Below are 22,216 nucleotides of genomic sequence, written 5' to 3'. Positions count from 1 at the left end.
AATGCTAAAGAAACGGACAGTTTCATTATCGGGCAAATTGTTTACCATTTCGGTCCAGCAAAGGAGATTGTGTCTAATCGAGGGACACACTTCTTGAACAAGGTTATAATGGCCCTAATTGAAGCTTTGAAGATTAAGCACAACAAGACTACCCTGTATAACCCTCAAGCAAATGGTCAGGTTGAGAGTACAAATAAACAACTAGTGGGAATCTTATCCAAGATAGTATCGGAAAGCAAGCGTGACTGGGATAAGAAATTGTATGTGGAAGTGGAAGCTTACAATATGACATTCAAGAGAGCCACATGCCACACCTTGTTCAAGATAGTGTATGGGGAGAGTGCATTTTGCCATTAGAAATAGAGCTCCCCACTTTGCATTTTACCCTCAATCATTCATTGGGAGAGGGAGAAGCGTTACATGAATGGTATACGTCTCTAGCACATCTTGATAAGATTCAATTGCAGGCTTTACCCTCAATCATTCATTGGGAGAGGGAGAAGCGTTACATGAATGGTATACGTCTCTAGCACATCTTGATAAGATTCGATTGCAGGCTTTACTACATTAAGAACTAGGGAAGAGAAGAATGAAAGCCCTTCATGACCTTCGGGCTAAGAAGTACGAATTTGTGAAAGGTCAGTTAGTACTATATTATTATGCTCGTCGGGAGCTCTTTCTAGGAAAATTAGAACCCAAATGGGATGGAACATACAAGAGTATACGTTTAGGAAAGGATGGCTCTATGGCCTTTCTAGCAAATTTGCAAGGGGTAGAGTGTAAGACTAAAGTTAACTTTAATAAATTGAAGCCCTACTATGTGTAAGGGCTGACGTTGGGCTTGGTGCCTGTACAGGTCCTTCAGGATTCAACTTTAAAGTGCAATAGGTACCAAGACAAGCAGATGGGATGCATCATTTCGTATTTGGAGCATTCATATCTTGAGCAACATTACTACCAAGGTCGAATGATCTGGTGGAGCAAAGGGTATCAGGTTATTGAGTGGCAAGACAGATCCTTTACGTGGGAAATTAAGGTTTACTGCCACCATTGTCAACAACTTCTGACTAGCATTCCTATCGAGTTTAACGAGGAAGGAGGGATTGTGCCTATTACACATCCTCTCTCTCAGCTTGAATTTGATTATCATATGTACGAGTGAGCTGATTATAATGGCATGGCCTATCAATGAAGCCTGGGTTTATACTCTCTAGTATTTTGACAGCGGAGCTTCCAGAGAGCCCGCTAAACACGTGAGCGTTGGTGTGGTTATTAAAGATGGGAGTCTATTTAGTATCCTCTTTTACTAATAATATGGCACAATACAAGGCCTTGATCATGGGACACCCCTTGCTATTTATGCAGGGGGTTAGCTAATAACCTGATGCACTTAGTGTGGGGCCTAAGAAGCCTTATCTTTGGTTGGTATTGTGCTTTAATCGAGTAACATTAGGACCAAGGGATTCTTTCTGCATCATCCTATGTTGAATGGTAGTAAAATGGTTTATTTTATAAGGCCAAGAGGGATGTCTCTGTCACGGTCGAATGTTTTACTTCATAAGGCCAAGAGGGCCATTCTGTTGGGTGTGAAATATTCTCTCTCTTTAGGCCAAGAGGGCCATACGCCTGTTTGGTACAAGTACATGTAATGGATTTCTATTTTAGTGATTGCATCACATAGATTGGATAAAGTGTATGGAGGGAGCCTTTACTGCAAAGGATCTTCTTGTGGCCATTCCAGGTGGTGTTGTCACCTTTTCGAGTTTTTCCTTAGGCTAACAGTGTTATATGTGTATGTGGGGATCATTTTCTTTTCAGTTTTGGGGATTCTCAATCAAGGCATGAAGTCATAGGGTTTGGTTAGGTATATCTGGGGAGATTTGAGTAGTTGTCTACCTCCTATTAGGACATTGTTAGGCATTAAATACATGTGATAGAGGATAGTCCTTGTGACCCTGTCCTTCCTGCTTGCTAGGCAGCTGTCCTAGGAGTCCTTGCTAGTGTGAGGCAGTCAGAGAAGCCTATCAAAATGGCAAAGAAGAGCAACTTTTGAATATATCTAAAGATAAAAATTACAAGGGTGTGAAAAAAGGGGTTCTAACCCCTCAATTAGAAAAGAAAAATGAAAAAAATTCCTATAAGCAATTGATTATCGCCTTACAGTGGCTTACTAGATTCCTAGTAAGCGAGTCAAACCCGCGGGGCCAATGCCTTGTCTTCCTAGGGGTAGCAGCTAGCCCAAAAAAAGAAATAAGGAAGGTTGGAGCGAAAACAAAAGTGAGTGAAACAAAAAAGGATTAAGTGTTGCCTCATGAGAGCTTGGTAGGTTATTGGGTGTCAAGTCAGGACCTGAGGTCGATACTCTGTTCTCCTTGGGTCACTCTATGCTTAGCTCCCTCCTTTTTATATGCCGGAGTATGGAAACCTTGGGAGGAAAATAAAACTATGATGACGAGGCTATAGGAGTCTTAGCCTAGTAGGAGGTCCTGGTATCAATTGTCCTAAGTTAGGTAGGTAGTTTAGACCACCACTACGATAACCTCTTTGATAGTTTTTTAAGCTAGTCTGTGTTAGATCAGTTGGTTAGCAACTCGCTCTAGATTTCTGTTATATTATGCTGGGCCTATCCTTTGTGGATTCTCATGTTTTGATTCTGTCAGGGGGTAGAGGGAGAGCTGTTCTTGTGCTTTGTGGAGTATATTTTTTGTGGTAGCTTGATGCTTTATGTGGTCATTGTTTGTGCAGATCAGTTCATGGGATTCGACAGGCTGATTCACCCTATTGTGTGGTCACCAAAATGAGAGTGGATTTTAAAGATAAATTTTAAAGCAAAAAAAGAGCCCAAGAGGTTGTAAAAGACCAAATTTTCATGCAAAATAAAACAGTTGCAGATCGATGAGCTAGAGTTTTCCTAGATGGAGTTCGATGCCAGGAAGCCAATGCAAGTCACAGTTCGTCGATTAGAGTTCGTTTAACCCCCCATTTAATCCCTGCAAGGCTTTGTGTTATGAAGCAGCTACATGATCCGAGAGCCGAAAAGTGTGTCATAGGCTAGGTTTATAGATTTCGATGTCACGAAGCGAGCGTCTAGACGGATCTGGAATCCGAGCTCGTTTGCTCCCCCGAAAGTGAAAAATCCACTTTTCTCAATGTGAAAACTTAAGGATTGAACTAGATATTTTAATGTTAAGCCTTCGTAACTTGATTAAGGGGGCCATAAATGAAAAAAAAAAACGTTTTTGGGGAGGAGAAAGGCCATGTTTCAGGTGCATCCTTTCATGGCCAAAAAATGAGTTTTTCTGATCATGGAAATCAGGAGGAATGCTTTGGGGCAGGAAATCCTGAATTTTTTCATCCGTCATTGCTCCAAAAATGAACGAATTTAATGCATTAAACAAAGAGATTTGTTTTTAGTCTTTCTCTCTCCTCTCTCCTCTTATTGCTTGTTTTTATGGATCAATTCATGAGATAAGGAAGTGGGGTTTGATAAAAGTAGCTGATGGAATGATAGTGCTAGAGTGAAGGAGATCATAAATCAGGCTGTGAGAGAGCATCATCGGCCAAGAACGAGAATCAACGGCCTCCCAACCATGAAATACGCGTCTCCAAAAGCGTAATTCTATACGTAAGTAGTAGATTTCTTTATTGTATGATAGATGTTTGATGAAATTTTTTGGAGATGGTTGTATTTGTTTGATAATGCTGAAATCTATCAGAAACCTTGAAGAAAACCATCAAATTTAGTCATATAATGATTTATACCAAAACACACAAAACTCGCAATTATGCGATTTTCATAGAAATGATAAATTTGGGGGTTTTGTGTGATTTTGGGGTTCATGTGGATTACAAATGAATATAAATCAATTCTTAATGATTGTGATCAGTCCCAACCCATAAATCAAAAATATCAAAAAAATTTATCTAAATAAATGAAAAAAATAGTGAAATAATGAAAAAAGTTACATTTTTGCATTAGAAAATTAAGAAAAAATATCATTTATGTTTGTGGATGTATAACATGACTGGAGCATGAGGGATAAGTCTCACTTCAACCTTTTTTTTGTGTTAGAGTATAGTTTTTAGGATTTTTATAATAAAAACACATGAAAAAATGTCTTCTACACCTACCAATCCATACATAACCTAAATGCTAGGGAGAAGGAGGGTTTTTGAGGGTAATTAGTTCCTGATAACATTCAAAGTTTTGATCTATTTTCTTATACATATCATATAGGACGTTTATAATTTAAGTTTAAGAGGGTCTAGCAGCACGAAAAGGCTCGATGCTGACCCTTAGCAATGTTAGAGCAATGCAACATTATGTGTAGACTAAAATCATTGAAAGAAATGTCTTCGCACTTCACAAGACTATTTTCTAAATCATAAAATGTTTGAGCACTATGGTCATTCACAATTGCATTGCACATATCACATGGTATCATTACTAGATGCATTGTAATTATTTTCTTACACATATGACCCACGTGGAGTGTACGAGATACTTCAAGCTATTGGTTTAGATGATCCATTTCCTTGGGGACTGTTTAGTATCTATATCTCCTAGAACATTTGAAAACAAGAGTGGAGTATGTAACGTACGGGCTATTTGTGTTAGCGGTGTATCGAGCGAGGGGCCAATCCCCGAGCTCTAGCAGAGCTACAGTGGGGCTACGGTATTTAGTCAAGGGGTGATTCCTTTTTTTTGTGCTTTTGCAATGTTTTTACACCGATATGTATAGGGAGTCCCTCTGAGGAGTGTGGGGAAGGCTTAACCGTTGGATTACAATCCAAAACAAATGTGAAATTTACGATAGAAGTTAGGGCAGTGTGTCCATTAGACTCTCCTGGCCACGAGGACGAGGGGGTGTATTCTTTGAGTGTAGAGAGGCACGGCTAATGCTTAGAGCCAGTGTCGGGTCCATTTTAGGTCTTGACATATAGTCTCTCTCATCTCTTTCTTCTGGAGTGGACCTGTGTACCGGAAGTTCTTGGATTTGTGTGGCTGAAAAGGGAAAACTAAAGAAAATATGACTAACTGGATCAAGAACCTAAGAAGCTCTAATACCACTTGGCAGGGAGTGGGCTAGAGAGGAAGAAAGAGAAGAGAGAGACTATAGAAGAGAGAGAAAGAGAGTGATGAGGAGAGAGAAAGAATAAGAAAGGAGAGAGAAAGACAAAAAGAGAGAGAAGGCAGCCATGAAAGCTAAGAAAGAGAGAAGATGAAGGGGATTTGTATTATAATAATGATGATCCAAAAATCAAGTCCCTTACACCTTTTGTACTGGCTAGTGTAGCTAGTATTTTATCCTCATTATTTTATTTTCTCTCTCTTACATGCTCATGTTATGGGTTGAAATATCTTGGTTTGATAGTGTATTCATTATTGTATACAGTAGGGCTAAACCTCTTTTAACATGGATTTTATATGCCTATTGCTTCTGGCTATGATTCAAGTATTCTATATGCACTACTTGATGTGTACCATTGATGCTAGTACATTGGTATATCATCTGCCCATGATTTGAGGTGGCTTTCAGCTTGATTTGAGAACTTATTTACTTAGTTTTGACAATGAATTGATTATTGTAATAACCAGGGATGAAGCCTATTTGGTCAGTATATGCTCTACCTATTGGTTTACAGGTGCTTCTTGGGTGACTCATATGACTACGCAGATGTATATGGAGGTTGGCACATGTCCTGTATTGCTCTAGAATACCTTTTGAGCTTTGATCGAGCTCTCTCTTGGTTGGTTTTCGATTGACATTTGTCTACAATGGCATGCTTTGTGATAGTCATTATGGCTATGGTCTATGTTTGACCCTTCGATACATGCTTTGACACATATGTCAAAAATGCATACTCCTTACATTGTCTGTGTTTGATTGCCACTTGGAGCTTCAATTGGGCATTCATTTGCATACTTTGGAGCTCTTGGATGCTTATTTGGGTTGTCAAAGATTTGACATTACCTGTTACATGATGTACCGGATGTTATTGGTGATTTTGGACCGATCCCTTGCTCTGGATGCTCCATTGATATATGATCTTGGCTCCATGATGCCTTATGTATTCACATGCCATCTTTGAGCTTGTCTGCCAGTGAGAGCTTCATGCTATCTTTGGATATTGCAGAGCTTGTGGTTTATGCAGTTGAGCTTCTTGAGTAGATGAGACTCGGATCTCTTATATGTCTATGCTCTTGATAGATACTTGCCTGTATTTATGAATGCTTTTGGACTGATTTGATCCATCTTCTCTTTGAGCATACACCTACCTTTGTCAGGTCCTATAAGCTACATCTAGCTTGGCTTACTCTTTGAGTTCTTTTTTCCAAGGCTTGTATCATTCTACTCACATTGATTGCTTTGACACATTTGGGTGTTTGGCTCATGGTTCTTGGCTGCTACAATGTTTGTTACATGCTCGCTTCATGCAGGTTCTGACTTGGTAGTCATACTTGACTTTTGATCACTATTAGCTATTGTTTGCTCTCTTTTTCTCACTACTGTGATTTATTATAGCAAGCTATTTTATGCAGATTGTGATGTATTTATTGAGCTTAATCATGTCATTTTGATGTACTTTTGGTGCTATTTACCAGTTTCTCTTATTTTTGGCTTGTTTTGGTAGTGATTTTGGTCTATTTATTGCTAATTTACAGCATGCTATTTTTTGCATAGCCTGCCTTTGTTTGACTCATTATGGCTAGTCATCTCAAAGATACAACTTTTTTTAACATTGCCAAGTTGGATGGCACCAACTATGGGTACTGGACGAACTAGTCGAAGTTTCATATATGGCATGTTTTGGTGCAAAAATTGTAGATTAAGCTATTAATAAGAAACAAATGTATTAAACCTGATAACATGTATGATGATGACTGGGCCAATTTAGATGCACTATGTAGGTCTACTATCATTTTATCACTCTCTAAAGAGGTCCACAAAAATCTTGTTAAAGATGAAGATCAGAGTGCATGGAATCTATGGAAAAAGATTCAGGGACTTTATGCAAAGCAGAACCCTGCTTTGCAGATGTATTGGCTTAAACAGTTGATGGATCTCCACATGAAGGAGGGGACCCCATTGTCACTCACTTTAGCTAATTTCATTCTATCATGAACAATTTGCTTCAATACGGTATCGAGTTTCAGGATAATTTGCATCCTTTGTTTCTACTTGGCACTTTACCTGAGTCTTGGGATGTATTTCACATTGTGATTTGTAGTACCAACAAACTAGATGGGCTAAAATTGAAAGATATAGAGAGTGCTCTTTTGATAGACAGAAGAAATTAATAGGCAAAACAATGATGCTTCCCGTAGTTCACATGCTTTATCCATTAGAGGTGGTAGAAGTGGCAAGAAAGATAATGATTGTCATGGGGGAAGGAATCTCAGAAGTCCTGGTCTAAGTTACATGGACGCAACAAGTCTCGTGGTAGATGTAAATCTAATATTGCAAACCATTATTATGGAAAAGTAGGACACATTTGACCATAGTGCCATAAGGTGTGCAATGACAAGTGCAAAGAAAAGGGGAAAGAAAAAGTGCAAGAGAAATCCAATGATTGTAGCATTATACCTACATACATTCAATACTATAGAAGAATATTGTTCATAAAGGTCTTCTCAATCTTATGTCAGGAAAATGATAGTCTTTTTCCACATCAGAGAGTACTAAGAAGTATTCATATATGCTTATCAATTCCTTCTTGTTTTGAGATAAGAAGCTGTAATACTATATCATGCCACATAACACATAAACAAGGAATATTGGAGGCTTCATCCGCCAAGAGAGCAAAGGAGCTATGAAGGGAGCTTGAAATAGTAAACCAAGATTCTACATGTTGGAGAATGGTAAAACAAAAAGGTATAGCAATATGAAAGAAGAGAGGAGTGATTAGACTAACTACTTCTTCAACAAGAACAGAAGTATGTAGAGTAATATTGCTCATTTGATCTATGCTTACCAGTTTAGAGTAAAGAGCAACCATCAAGTCCTCTAGTACTTCCTTACTCAATCTACTTTGACTCCTAAGTAGAGGAGATGGGTGGTAACTTTGCAAAATTATGATTGTGACCTCTCTCACACCAGGGGCAAATACAATGTAATAGCTAATTCACTGTCACGGATGTGGGCATGCAGAGTATCATCCATATTAGAGTTGCATAGTGATTTGATTGAGGAGCTCCAAGAGGCCTACTTGTTGAATGAAGTATTTAGCCACATATTTTAGGAATTACAACATGGGTTAATGCAAGAAAACTCCTAATATCAGCTCAAGAAAGGACTCATATGGTCCCACGGCAAGATTGTCATCCCTATAATTCTTCCATTACACGGAAGATCATGGAAGGGATGCATTCTTGCCCCACTTCTAGTCACTTGGTTGTTTTCAAAAGATATGATAGAGTTGCTAAGAGTTTCACTAGAAGGGCCTATAGAGGAATGTCAAGGATTTTTTATCCAGTTGTGTTCCATGCCAACAGAAGAAGAATAGCACACTGAGACAAGTTAGTCTATTGTAGCCCTTGCCTATTCCTAAAGGAAAATGGATCCATATCACTATGGATTTTATTATGGATTTCCCGTAACTAAGAAAGGATGGAACATCATATGTATGGTAGTTGACAACAGGCTTACTAAAACTGCCCACTTTATTCCCACTAAAACTTAGTATACCACACTCAAGTAGCCACCTAGTTCATGGAGCATGTATTTAAATTTCATGGGTTACTGGAGGTCATAGTGTATGACATGGATGCTAAATTTATGAGCAAATTTTGGTAGGTTGTTTTTATATCTATGGATACTAAGCTTGCTCCATCCACCATAAACCAACCACAAACTGATGGTGAGACCGAGAGGGTCAATAAATGGCTTGAGATCTATCTAAGGCACTTTGTCCATGATGTATATCATAGTTGGGATATGTGGCTCAACTTGGCTGAGCTTGCATACAAAAATTCCACACACTCTAGCATTGCAGTTTCTCCTTTTGAGGCACTATATGGGTATGAGGTTCCCCTCCCTATAGTCCTATTCGATCACAAGATAAACTCTCAAAGAAAAGAGGAGTTAGAGTGCATGCCATGCTTCAGCAATTTAAAGTGAATCTTTGGGAGGCACAAGATCATATAAAGCTTTATGCTGATGAGAGGAGAAGGGACATGGAATTCCAAGAGGGAGGGTTGGTTAGTCCTATGGAAAGTGCCAATGTCTTGCTACTCTATATATCAAGGATGGAAATATTAACAAGCTAGCCTATAGATTCTATGGCCTCTATCAGATCATGAAGAGAATTGTTGACTTGGCTTTCGATTAGAACTCCCCTCCACCACTAAGATTCACAACATATTCTATGTCAGCTAGTGAAAGCCCTTCATTGGTATCTTAATGGACTATGTGGAAGAGTTAACCTCCATAAATGAAGAAAGCATCATTTAGTAGGCAATCATTAGATCTCAATCCATCTAGGAGTACCTCATTAAATAGCAAGGTCTACATTGGAAGAACCTCTTGATGACTAGCCACAATTTTAGAGGAGTTTTGCCACGTAAGAGAGGCCCAATAGGTTGAAAACTACTTGGATATGTCCTTTTTTGACCCTAGATTACATGTAGAAAATACTCTATTTTTGAACATTTTTGTACATGCATTAATCGTAGCTAAAAACTTTATAGTGCTCGTCACAAGCTCCATTTTGACATGCGACACATCCCGTTTGGAGTAGCCTATCATTTACTTGAGGTTTCACTCTATATATATCCTCTATATCATGTGCATTCACAGTATATCTATAAATACCCTTATCTGTAAAATTTTTGTGAATAAAACACAACTCTTTTTTATTCAATCTATAAATAACCCCTTTATATGATACCATTTTGTATGTAAATAATGTATAAAAAATATTATTTGAAAAATCTCTTATTTTGAATCCATGTGATACACACATATATTCATGATCCTTGAGAAGATTTACCTCAATAGGCATGTGGGTGGTGGACAGCATGCTATCCATAGTCTTCAAGACCTGCGGGATCCACCTTGTAAAACATGTAAAATACCACATGAGTTCAAAAGAAAGGGTATTATACTTAGTAAAATTTATAGGATTATATATGTACAAAAGGGATTTCATAATTATAGTTTAAAAAAAGTTCATAAAATTAATAAAGACTTAGGGATCATTTTAAGGCCTTATAGCATGTTAAGAAATGGTATTTCTTAATATCCTTTGAACACACATTATATAAATGATTTCTCATAGATATACTCCCTAGGCTTCAAGACCTCAATTATGATTAATTGATGGCCCACTTTCCTTGTGTCTATGTCCAAATCATGCATCATATATATATATAACCCTATGCCCCAATTCTTCTTAGATATGAGCTCCCCATCTACCATCAAAATTTCTCCTTGTAATGTTGATCAAAGTAGACTTTTACATTTCCCATCCTTAGCTATTGTAGCAAGTCCCTCACTCTAGTTGCCTTTTGTTTTTCAGGGCAAAAACTTTTGGGGTTCAGATGGAGTGTAAAGAGTGAGACCGCACGGGAACTAGGGGGGTTACATATTTAGTCACACTATCCAAGGTACAAAAGGTATAAGAGACCTAGTTTAGGGCATCCAAGTATTATTAAGATCTAACTCTTCACCTTTCTTCTAACTTCCAGGGCTTTCCTTCCCTCTTTCTCTCTCACTCCTATCTTTCTCTCTCTTGTTCTCTCTCTTTGCAATCTTCTTCCATCTTTGACCTCTCTCCTAGGTCTCCTTTATTACAAATCCACTTTCCAGTTTGGTTTTGTGGAATATTACTATGTAGTACTAAAAGTTTCAAGTCCTTTGTTACAGCTTCTTTACAACATGACCAAATTTGGTATATGTAGCACCGAAGCTTGAAGTCTATTATTTTGGGTACTTTAAAAGAGTACCAAATTTAAATTTTCATAGCATCAAATGCTTAAAGTATTTTGTTCTTGCCACTTTAATATGGTGCCAATTTTAAATAGTACAAAAATTTGATACTTTAGAGTATTATGAGCATGGCAAGTTCTCTTCAAGAAAATGAGGAGATTGCTCTCACAACTTACAAGAGAAGAACTTGAAAGAGAAATTAAACTAGAACTTGATTGCAAGATAACTCAATTACAAGAGAACTTGATCACAAGAGTGTGGATTGATTACAAGACAAGACTCGATATAAGACAAGAGTAGAACATAACAAGAACTGGAAGAGAACTTACCTCCCAAGAGCCTCACAACTAGTGCTTGCAAGACTAAAGGGCTTGTAGCTCACGACCCCTATTTATACTAGAATTGAGGAGGTTAAGGGGAAGCTTCTAGATGATGATATCATTGATGACATAAGGATCATTGAAAAAAGTGATAACATAAGCAATGTTGATGTAAGTGTTAATGCAAGCCTCTTCTAGAACTTTCAAGAGAATTATATAGAACCTTCTTAGAATTGTCTAGTACTTTCTCAAATATTCAAGTATATTCTAGAATGTTCTTGAATCTTCTAGAAAATTCATGGAACTAGAGGCTATACTAGCTTACCTTGCTTGAGCATCTATTACATTATGCCAACACTAGTTGTGAGGATGACCTTGCTTGAGCATCTATTACATTATGCCAACACTAGTTAAGAGGCTCCCGAGAAGTAAGTCCTTTTTCAATTCTTATCTTATTTTATTATTGTCTTGTATTGAGCCTCATATTGTAATCGAGCCATGCTTTGAGCATGCTCTTGTAATCGAGTTATCTCACAATAAAGTTCTAGTTCAATTTATCTTTCAAGTTCTTCTCTTGTAAGGTGTCACAACAATCTTATTGCTCTCAAAGAGCATTTGCCGTGCTCATAACAATTTGGCAAGATTGAAGGGCTTGTAGCCCAAGACCCCCTATTTATATTAGAATTGATGAGGTTAACGGTAAGCTTTTAGATGATGATATCATTGATGACATAAGCATCATTGACATTATAAGTGATGACATAATTAATTTTGATGTAAGTGTCGATCCAAGGCTCTTGTAGAACTTTCAAAAGAGTTATCTAGAATCTTCTTAGAATCATCTAGTACTTTCTCAAGTGTTCTAGAATGTTCTAAAATATTCTAGAAACTTCATGGAACTAGGGGTATAGTAGCTTGCATATTAACCACAAGGGATGACCTTGCTTGAGTGTTATACAAAGTACCAAGATTTTGTTGCTAATATCAGCAAGATAAAGATTGGATATCACCATTGGCAGCTTTAAAAGCCCTAAGATGACCACATAGTACCACCTATAACAGACATATCAATACAATTACAATCTTTCTCTCCCTTCTTGCTCCAAGCTTCCATGGCTTCTTCATCTTTCCTGTCTTTCTCTCTCCAATTCTAGTCTTTCTCTCTCCTCGTCACTCTATTTCTCTCTCCTCCTGCAGTCTTTCTCTCTCTACTGCAGTCTTTCTCTCTCCTCTTCTTCTCTCCCTAGTTCTCTCTCTGACAAGTGGTATCAGAGCTTCAGTCTTTGATCCATTATTTTCTTCCATTTTCACTCTCATTTTCCTATTTCAAAACCAATTTCAGACAAAAATGGTACAAGACAGTGACTAGTGGAGTGATGCAGGACAACTACAGTTAGCAATGACTACATCTCGAGATATTCAAGGTCAAATATGGCGGGTAAAGGCTTAAATGGCTGGACGTCATCAAATTTTATGCAAAAATGGAGGTAACTAGGGTAAAGAATGGTTAACCGGGCTTAGTTTGAGAACAAACTGTGGTTACTTTGAAAAGAGGGGTTTCTCTTTCCCCTTTCCTGGAAATTCCTGCAGGTTCCATGGAGGTTCAGCCCCAAGATCTGCTCATATCTCTCTTACCTCTGAACTTCCTTACCAACAATCACCTGGAATAGAAGCCTTTCAGCATGAGCTTCAAGTTGAGCACCTACTTGCTCAAGATTGAGCAAGCATTCAGGCCAGGAACAGCCCCGAAAATTGCGACGCAATTTCGGGCTGATTCCAGCCCTGCCCTTGCTCAGCCTGCCTCACCTCCAGCTCCTGACACTCTCCTTGGTCCTTGGCAAGAGAAATCTTCAGCAAACAAGGGAGGATTTAGCTCCATTCATGATTCTTCAGCATCTCTTGAACCTTACATGAACAGTCCATGGGCAGCCATGAAAGCTTCAGCCCAAGCTTCTATTTCTTGACAATTTCTTGAAGATTCTTCATCCTTTTGGCTAGTGGAATCATTTCAGCAAGGATTCTTCAACAAATTGCAAGGATTAAGCACGGGAGGGCTTAAGATTGAAGATCAAGAGCTTCTATGGAGCAAAAATTTGGGGAAAATGGGTTTAATGCTTCAATTTCAAGTATTTGAAGCTTCAAGATTGGTCTCTACCATCAGATAAGCAAGCTTATTGGATTATTTTGCTAACATTGGACAACCGGGAGCCCTATCAAGCATTTGGCAAGTTATTTTCAGCCATGTCAAGGTATTTCTATTCAATTTTTAATCTCTCTCATTAATCCAATTGCTGAGCTTAAGCCATTTGACTGAGAGATTAAAGAATTGAACATTTTCATCAAATTCTCAGCCAACCTTGCTTGAATCCATTTATTCATGAATGCAATGCTTGCCTAATGCATATTAGCTTCAATCAGTGAATGAATGGCCTTAATCTGAGATTTCAGCATAACATTTGAATCCTATGGACTGAATACATTGATTGATTCCTTTGCTTACTCTAATCCAATTGATTGGTTGATTCTCTTTTGCCTAAATTGGAAAATTGTAAAGGGTAAGCACTAGCAATCAGTGAGTCACTGAATTGCATAGGTAAAACCCTTCTCCCATCTCAAGTTCTTTTATCTCAATCAATTGCATCTCATGAAAGGCTGAATGGTTATTTTTCAATTGCATATCATGCTGATTGCTTAGTACACTAGCCTCTGCCATGTTGATATTCCCACCGAGGAAAAAAGGTGGATGCCGGGGGAGATAGTGGGACAAAAGAGAGGTGACCCTCCCTCACTATCGAAGATCCCGAAGGGGTGCAACCAACCGACCCAGGGGGAACTTTGCCCACCTCCCGGTGATTCGGAGCCCGTGTAGGGAGCCCGTCTTGCCGTTTTATCCCTCACACAGGTACAACGAGTGGAGAATTGAAGATTGAAGACTTTCCAACGACTCAAGTACCTACTGGAGTAAAACATGGTAAAACAGGGCATTTTCAGGTTACCCACAGGGTATTTACAGGTGGATACAGGTACACACTTTGATACTGAAGTACAGGTGCAGGTACTACAGGGTATCCACAGGTCCCATATACCCCTTTGCAGGGTTTGGTAGCCATTGGAGGTTACTTTCTTGCATTACAGGGTTAAAACAGGGCACTTACAGGTCTAAACAGGGTGCAGGACTGGACAGTTTAGACTCTGAAATTCAGTTACAGAATTTTCTGTCCTAAACCTGTTATAGCGTGCTATAGCTCATCTCGAAGAGGGCATTGTAAGCTTCGATTCGCATAAAAAAGTTTTGCAATCGGAGTTTTCTAGCCAAAGTTATAGCCGTTTTACTGACAGGGGGTACTGCAGGACTACACTAGTATGGCAGGGCATAAAGGCAAAAATAAGGTCCAGGAGGACTATGCACAGCAAATCAGGGATTCTATGATGGAAAGCACACTTCAAGAGAACCCTGAAGAGCCTCAACAAGGAGAGATTAGTATTCTCAATGACGCTTTGTGTGCCCATGAACTTAGACATAAGGAACGTCATGAGACTATTTTGTCAGCAATGGAGCATATGATTTTATCATTTGATCAAACGAAGTCTACTGTTGAGAAGATGATGGAATCAACTAACCGAACCAATGCTTCCATTGATAAGTTGGTAGAATCTAATGCCCAACTTATGGCACAATTTTCTCAACTCATGCAGTCACAAAAGGGATCAAAAGAAGCAAATGAGAAGGCTTGTTCAAATAGTGACCCCTCAGTTCCACTTTAGCCATCCAACCAAAATGGTTATGGGGATGGAATCATAGGAAGGAGAGGCATACCCAATAGTCAATATGAAGTGGGAGAAGCTTCACAAAGGCATGATGACTATTTGGGCAGTTTGAACGGTGCCAATACTCAAGCTTTTGGACTGCATACTTAGCATTCTAGGGGTGCTTTACCAACAGGAAGATTACAGGGTAATTCTCAGCCACCTGTTGGAAGATTTCAATCTCATTTTGGGGGTTCTGTACTTAGAAATTCCGATCAGCCAGTTTTGGGACAGCAACCTTTCCATGATAGAGAATTCAAGGATAAAATTGTTTTATCCAAATTCAATGGCCAGTCATCTTCACCATCAGAATTAGAGGAATGGACTTCTAAGATGGAGTCTTATTTCGACATATTTCCTAAAACTGATGACATGAAGATACATTTTGCCACCCTCCACTTAGAAGGATTTGCTCACACTTGGTGGAGGTATATCAAGAAAGAGAATGTACTTATTGAGAATTGGGAAGCTTTCAAGGCACTTATGGCTGAAGTCTTTGTTTCACCTCTTGAAAAAGAGAAGTTAGAACGAAGATGGTATAACTTGGAACAAAGGAGCCTAAGTGTAAGAGAATATACAAACCAATTCCTCAACTTGACCATGTATGTGGAAAACATCAGTGATGAGGCCAAGTTACACAAGTTTATGTATGGTTTAGAACCATCCTTGTCAGCTGATGTTATGGCGTAGAATCCTACTTCACTTTTCAAGGCTATTGAGCTTGCAGAGCGCTTTGGAAGGAAGTATAGGAAAGAGTCTTTATTTCAGCCAAGTTATGGACAGCCAAGGACTGTTTTAAAGCAAGGGCAAGTTGGTAACAATTATGGCAGCAATCATATGCCTAGTGGGAGCTTACGGATACCAACTTATCCTCCATTTAATGCTTCTAGGCTTCAAAGCAATTTCAGGATAGCAAACAGTCCAAAGGTTGAATTTAAGCAAGGTGACAATAAGCCTAAGTCTACTACAGCCAATACAAATTCCAGAAATATTCCCATGGATCTTTACAAGGAAAGAAAGGACAAAGGCTTATGCTTCAAGTGTGGAGAAAAGTATACTCCTGACCATGCTTCAAAGTGTGTATACAAAAATGCCAAGCCAAAAATTCAGAGTATACTAGTTCTTGAGGACCTTGAAAATGACATAGATGAAGTTAACGCAGTCCCAATCAATGCTGAAAATGAAGATTTCGAGGATGATGGTGGACATGAGTACTTCTATGATCCATCTGACTCTTTTCCTTTTGATCCAGGCGGTGATATTCCATTTGATCCTGGTGGATTTTGTAATGAGTTTCCTGCTGCCACTAATTGTTCTATCTCTATGGATGCTTGGACGGGATCTAAGAACCCTAATACACTTCGTATGAAGGGAAGCATATGTGGAAAGCCAGTGTTCATCCTGATAGATAGTGGCAGTACCCACAGTTTTGTCAATAAATCCATTTTGTACAAGTTGAATTGTGTTCCCACCGACTTACAGCAGCTCATTAGAGTACAAGTGGCTAATGGTGAAGAGGAAATCAGCACACAGATTTGTCCACAAGTTTCTTTCCAGATGGCTGAAAATTTTGAAGTCAAAGTAAACCTGATCACTTTGGAAATGGGGCCCATAGATATTGTACTTGGTTGTGACTGGTTGATGACCTTAGGCAGGATTACTATGGATTTCTCACAGTTATATATGGAGTTTTTCTCCAATGGGCAGCTCATCCGTTTACAGGGGATCCCTAGTAAATCTGATTTTCAGCTTATCACCATTCAACAACTCAAGAAAGAGTACAAGAAGCGCTCACAGATATTTGTATTGCATTTGAACAAAGAAACACAGGATCAGTCCAATAATTCAGCAAACCATCCAGCCTTGACAGCTCTTCTTGAGGAGTACAGAGATTTATTTGAAGTACCTACTTCATTGCCTCCTAAGAGAGCGGTGGATCACCCCATTGATTTGGAACCCAACTCAAAGACGATCAATAAGCCACCTTACAGACTATCAAAATGTGAACGAGAGGAAGTAGCCAAGCAAATCAAAGAGCTTCTTGAAATGGGATTCATTGAACCAAGTTCTTCACCGTATGCATCCCCAGTCCTGTTAGTCAAAAAGAAAGATGGATCTTTCAGAATGTGCATTGACTACAGGGATCTTAACAAGATAACAGTGAAGAACAGGTATCCTATACCCAGGATAGATGATTTGCTTGATGAGCTTAAGGGGGCTCGATTCTTCACGAAGATTGATTTGAGATCAGGGTATCATCAGATTCGCATGAGAGAGGGTGATGAGGTCAAGACTACTTTTAGGACTGATCGTGGGCTCTACCATTTCTTGGTGATGCCATTCGGCCTTACAAACGCTCCAGCTACCTTTCAAAGCCTGATGAATAAGATTCTACAACCTTTCCTCTTTCAGTTTGTCTTGGTATTCTTCGACGACATTTTGATCTACAGCAAGACTTTTCAGGATCATTTGTCGCATACGAGGAAGGTTTTTGATGTGTTGAGACATCATAGGCTTTTTGCTAAGGAGAAGAAGTATTCTTTCATGCAGACTGAAGTGGAATACTTGGGACATATAGTCAGTGAAAAAGGAATACAGGCTGATCCCAAGAAGGTGCAATGCATAAAAGATTGGCCAACGCCTACTACTACTACCTCTCTTAGAGGATTTCTTGGTCTATCTTCATTCTATCGCAGATTTATAAAGCATTATGCGGCAATTGCAGCCCCTTTAACTGACAGGTTGAAGAAAGAGGCTTTCTTTTGGGATTCTCTTGCAGATAGCAGCTTCAACCAGTTAAAGGAATTACTTACTTCCGCTCCTATTCTTGTATGCCTGGATTTCTCTAAAGAGTTTACTATACAATGTGATGCTAGTGGCCGTGGCATTGGGGCTGTTTTGCTTCAGGAGCATGGAGTAATTGCATTTGAAAGCCGTAAGCTTACTGATAAGGAGATGGCCATGAATGTTTATGATCAGGAAATGTTGGCTATTTTGCATGCAATCAAGAAATGGCACCATTACTTATATGGCAGCCGATTCAGAGTACATAGTGATCATCGCGTACTCAAGTATTTCCTTACTCAGTCAAATCTTACTCCAAAGCAACGACGATGGGTAGCAACATTACAAAATTATGACTTTGACATCACTCATACAAGGAGCAAAGATAATATAGTGGCTGATTCTCTCTCTCGTATGTGGGCCTGTAAAGTATCAGCCATGACGGAATTACATAGTGATTGGATTGAAGAGCTACAAGAGGCATATCTCTTAGATGAGGAATTCAGCCAAATCTTTCGGAAATTATAGCAAGGTCTTATGGAAGAAAACTCGCACTACCAGCTGAAAAATGGTCTTATTTGGTGGAAGGGCAAGATTGTTATTCCCTCTACTTCTTCTTTCAAGCGAAAAATTATGGAGGAGATGCATTCTTCGCCTTTAGCTGGACACTTGGGAGTTTTCAAGACTTATGACAGGATCAGCAAGAGCTTTTATTGGAAAGGACTGTGGAAAGATGTCAAGGACTTCGTTATGAAGTGTATGCCTTGTCAGCAAAATAAGGATAGCACCCATAAGCCAGGGGGTTTATTGCAGCCATTGCCCATTCCTACGGGTAAATGGACTCATATTACTATGGACTTTATCACTGGCTTACCTACTACCAAGAAGGGGTGGAATAGTATTTATGTGGTGGTTGACAGACTCACCAAAGCAGCTCATTTTATCCCAACAAAAATTCAGTTTACTGCTTCTCAGGTGGCCAACCAGTTTATGGAGCATATTTTCAGATTGCATGGATTACCGTAGGTGATTGTCCATGATAGGGACTCAAAGTTTATGAGTAACTTTTGGCAAGCGGTATTTACATCTATGGGTACCAAGTTGGCTCCATCTACGGCTTATCATCCCCAAACTGATGGACAGACAGAGAGAGTTAATAAATGGTTGGAGACTTATCTTCGCCATTTTTGTTATGATGTCCAAACCTCATGGGATTCTTGGTTACACCTGGCTGAGTTTGCTTATAATAATTCCACTCATGCGAGCATAGGAGTTTCACCCTTTGAGGCTTTGTATGGTTACAAGGTGCCCCTACCCACAGTCATTTTTAACGAAAATATCAACCCTCATGGGAAGGAAGAGTTGGATAGAATGCAGACCCTTCTTCAGCAATGCAAGGTGAATCTAAGGAAGGCTCAAGATCAGATGAAGATGTATGCTGATGAGAAGAGGAGGCCTTTAGAGTTCCAGGAAGGAGAGCTGGTTTTGTTGAAGGTGCCCAAATCCAAGTATTCTACATTGAAAGATGGATCTAGTAATAAGCTTGCCCACAGATTCTATGGCCCTTACAGGATCCTTAAGCGGATTGGAGATTTGGCATACAGACTAGAGCTTCCCTCTTCTACAAAAATTCATAACGTCTTCCATGTTAGTCAACTCAAGCCCTATTATGGTGATCCAGTGGATTTAGTTGATGAGCTGCCACCTATTGATGAAGATGGTATCGTTCAGTACATCCCAGAGGCTGTTATAGGTCAGCGTGAAAAGAAGCTTCGATCACGTTCTATTGTGGAATATTTGATTAAATGGAGAGGTTTACCCTCTGAAGAGGCTTCTTGGAGACCTGATTCAATATTGGATGAGTATCCATACTTGAAGGATACATTGGTGGCTGAAGCCTATTGCTTATGGAGCTAGTATTGGTGCAGACTGGTTCAGGACAACACGCTGTTTTAGAACAGTTTTTGTCGTACTTCATTTTCAGAATTGAGCTATCTACATGAGCTTAAAGTACTCTTCAAGAGCTTCGTTTTGATATGTGGTACACCTCATTTGGACACTTCTATCAAAAGTTATGGCTGATTTGGTCCAGCAGGGACTGTTATTTCAGCAAGCTGTCTACTTTTTTCTAGAACTATTTGTTGAAGATTCTATGGCTCCAATGGCTTCTAAGGTTCTTCAAATCATGTATATAGCAGGGTCCACTTTCCGTACTTCAAATTCAGCCCTTGTAATGATAATTCTTCACTCATTCCCTATTTGTAAAGCTGTAAAACAGAGTAGTACTCTGTTCCATCCATCTTTTCTTTAGCTCTTTTTAGTTTTGTTTTTGGGGACAAAAACTTTTGGGAAGGGATGGATTGTAAGAAGCTGGGAATACTTAGAATGCTAATGATATGCCATGTCACATTGACACTGGTATATAAGGAGAGAAGTTGTAATTTTTCACATCTTTTGGACATATCAATACAATTACAATCTTTCTCTCCCTTCTTGCTCCAAGCTTCCATGGCTTCTTCATCTTTCCTGTCTTTCTCTCTCCAATTCTAGTCTTTCTCTCTCCTCGTCACTCTATTTCTCTCTCCTCCTGCAGTCTTTCTCTCTCTACTGCAGTCTTTCTCTCTCCTCTTCTTCTCTCCCTAGTTCTCTCTCTGACATTGTCACTTTCATGATAGGGGTGATGGTCCTGATATTTAGAGCATCCTCTTAAAACTTTTTTCTCAAGAGGTTTAAGTCCTTTACGGATATTAGCAAGCATACAAATGCAAAACAATACTTTGTAAATCCTTAGCTTTTGGTACCATGCACATACATTGTCTTTCCAAAATGTCAAAATTATACACATTAACTTACATAACCTTTCCATTACGTTACCTCTTGCCAAAACCATCTACTATCATAGAAGCACTTCCAAAACTTGTATTTTCATTTTTTGTAAAATAATTTGGGAAGATATATGACATAAATTTGAGGAATTTATCCAAGAGTAGACCTTGTTAGCAATTTTGTCCACATAAGAAAGGCAAGGAACACACTTAGTTGCATCAACTATGGCAAGGGATTCTCTAGAGCAATACAATGTGTGCTGATGAGACGATACACTTCTCTTTATAGTTTTGCCACCAAGCCTTCATGACAATCCAACATTGAGCTCTCTCCATTAGTGGGTGATACTGACTGATGCCAGGAGGTATATTCCATGGTGGATTCTGTGCCACAGTGGATTTCGTGAGGTTTTACAGTGGATTTTGTAAGATTTTATTACCGGGGCTCATACACAAAGTGGATTCTTTGTGCGAGAAGTCGATGGGGACGCCTATCCTTCTCGGGCATTTTGTTAATTTTATGTGTACATGGGTGATTCCATAGCGGATGATTCCGCAAAATACATATTTAATTAATAAACGTTTATGAGTTTAGAGTGCGCACTCGTGATAAATTAATGTTAGGATTGATTTCTAACCAATTCATTTATGTAGCTGAAGACTGCTAGGTATTCACTTTTGTTGATTTAATTGTATTATTTTACTAACGATTGTGAATGCTTCGGTTGATGTGTAGAGATAGCAGCGGTGGCAGTGGAAAGCATTGGAGGATAGTGTGTATTTAAGTTATCGTCAATATTTTGATGGGCGCATACCTTAGGCATAGCACCTATATTTTGTCGCGCTTATTTATCAAAGCGCTTGATATTTATTTATTATTTTTGTATGCGCATGGGCGCACGATTTAGATATTTGTATTGGACATTGTATTTGGGTACGCCTGACTTCTTGGGCGCCCATTAGCTTTAATTTTATTTGGCAAAAAAGCAAACTTAAAAGCTAAAGCATGCTATTTTGTAATTTGGGCTATTATTTGAGCTTGAAGATGATTAATATATGAAATATATGCTTTGTGGAGATTGCACCCGATTGGTCTCTTGTTCATGTCGTGCAAGCTTTCTACATTGATTTGTGTGCAAGAAGTAGAGTTCTTTTGTTCTTGGGGACCTTCTAACGCTCACTACGAGTGCTTACGGCATCCGATCTGTGCACCAGTGGTATCAGAGCAAAGCTGAGATCGAGAGCTTCCAATCCCTTACAATCTTGCGCAAAGGCGGAGCTCTTGGAACGATCGAGCTCTACAGTCAGTTTCATCATGAACGGTCGATACCGGTGTGTTCCTGGTGGTCACGAACCCCCTTCTGCACTCTTTGATCGCGAAGGACCAGCCTGAGGAGGTGTAGGACCATGTGGATAACTCCTACATCAAGTCATCTTCAAACAGTAACCTCCATAGCTTAAAAGCTTAAAAGCTTTATCTTAAAAGTTAATAAGCTTAATAGTAAGCTTTATAAGAAGCTTAGAAAAGCTTCAGTCCATCCACGAAACT

This window comes from Lygodium microphyllum, chromosome 18 (assembly GCF_053477565.2).
Source record: "Lygodium microphyllum isolate KBCC chromosome 18, Lygodium_microphyllum_v1.1.10, whole genome shotgun sequence".
Classification (NCBI taxonomy): Eukaryota; Viridiplantae; Streptophyta; class Polypodiopsida; order Schizaeales; family Lygodiaceae; genus Lygodium; species Lygodium microphyllum.
Note: the sequence above shows the minus strand (reverse complement) of the source record.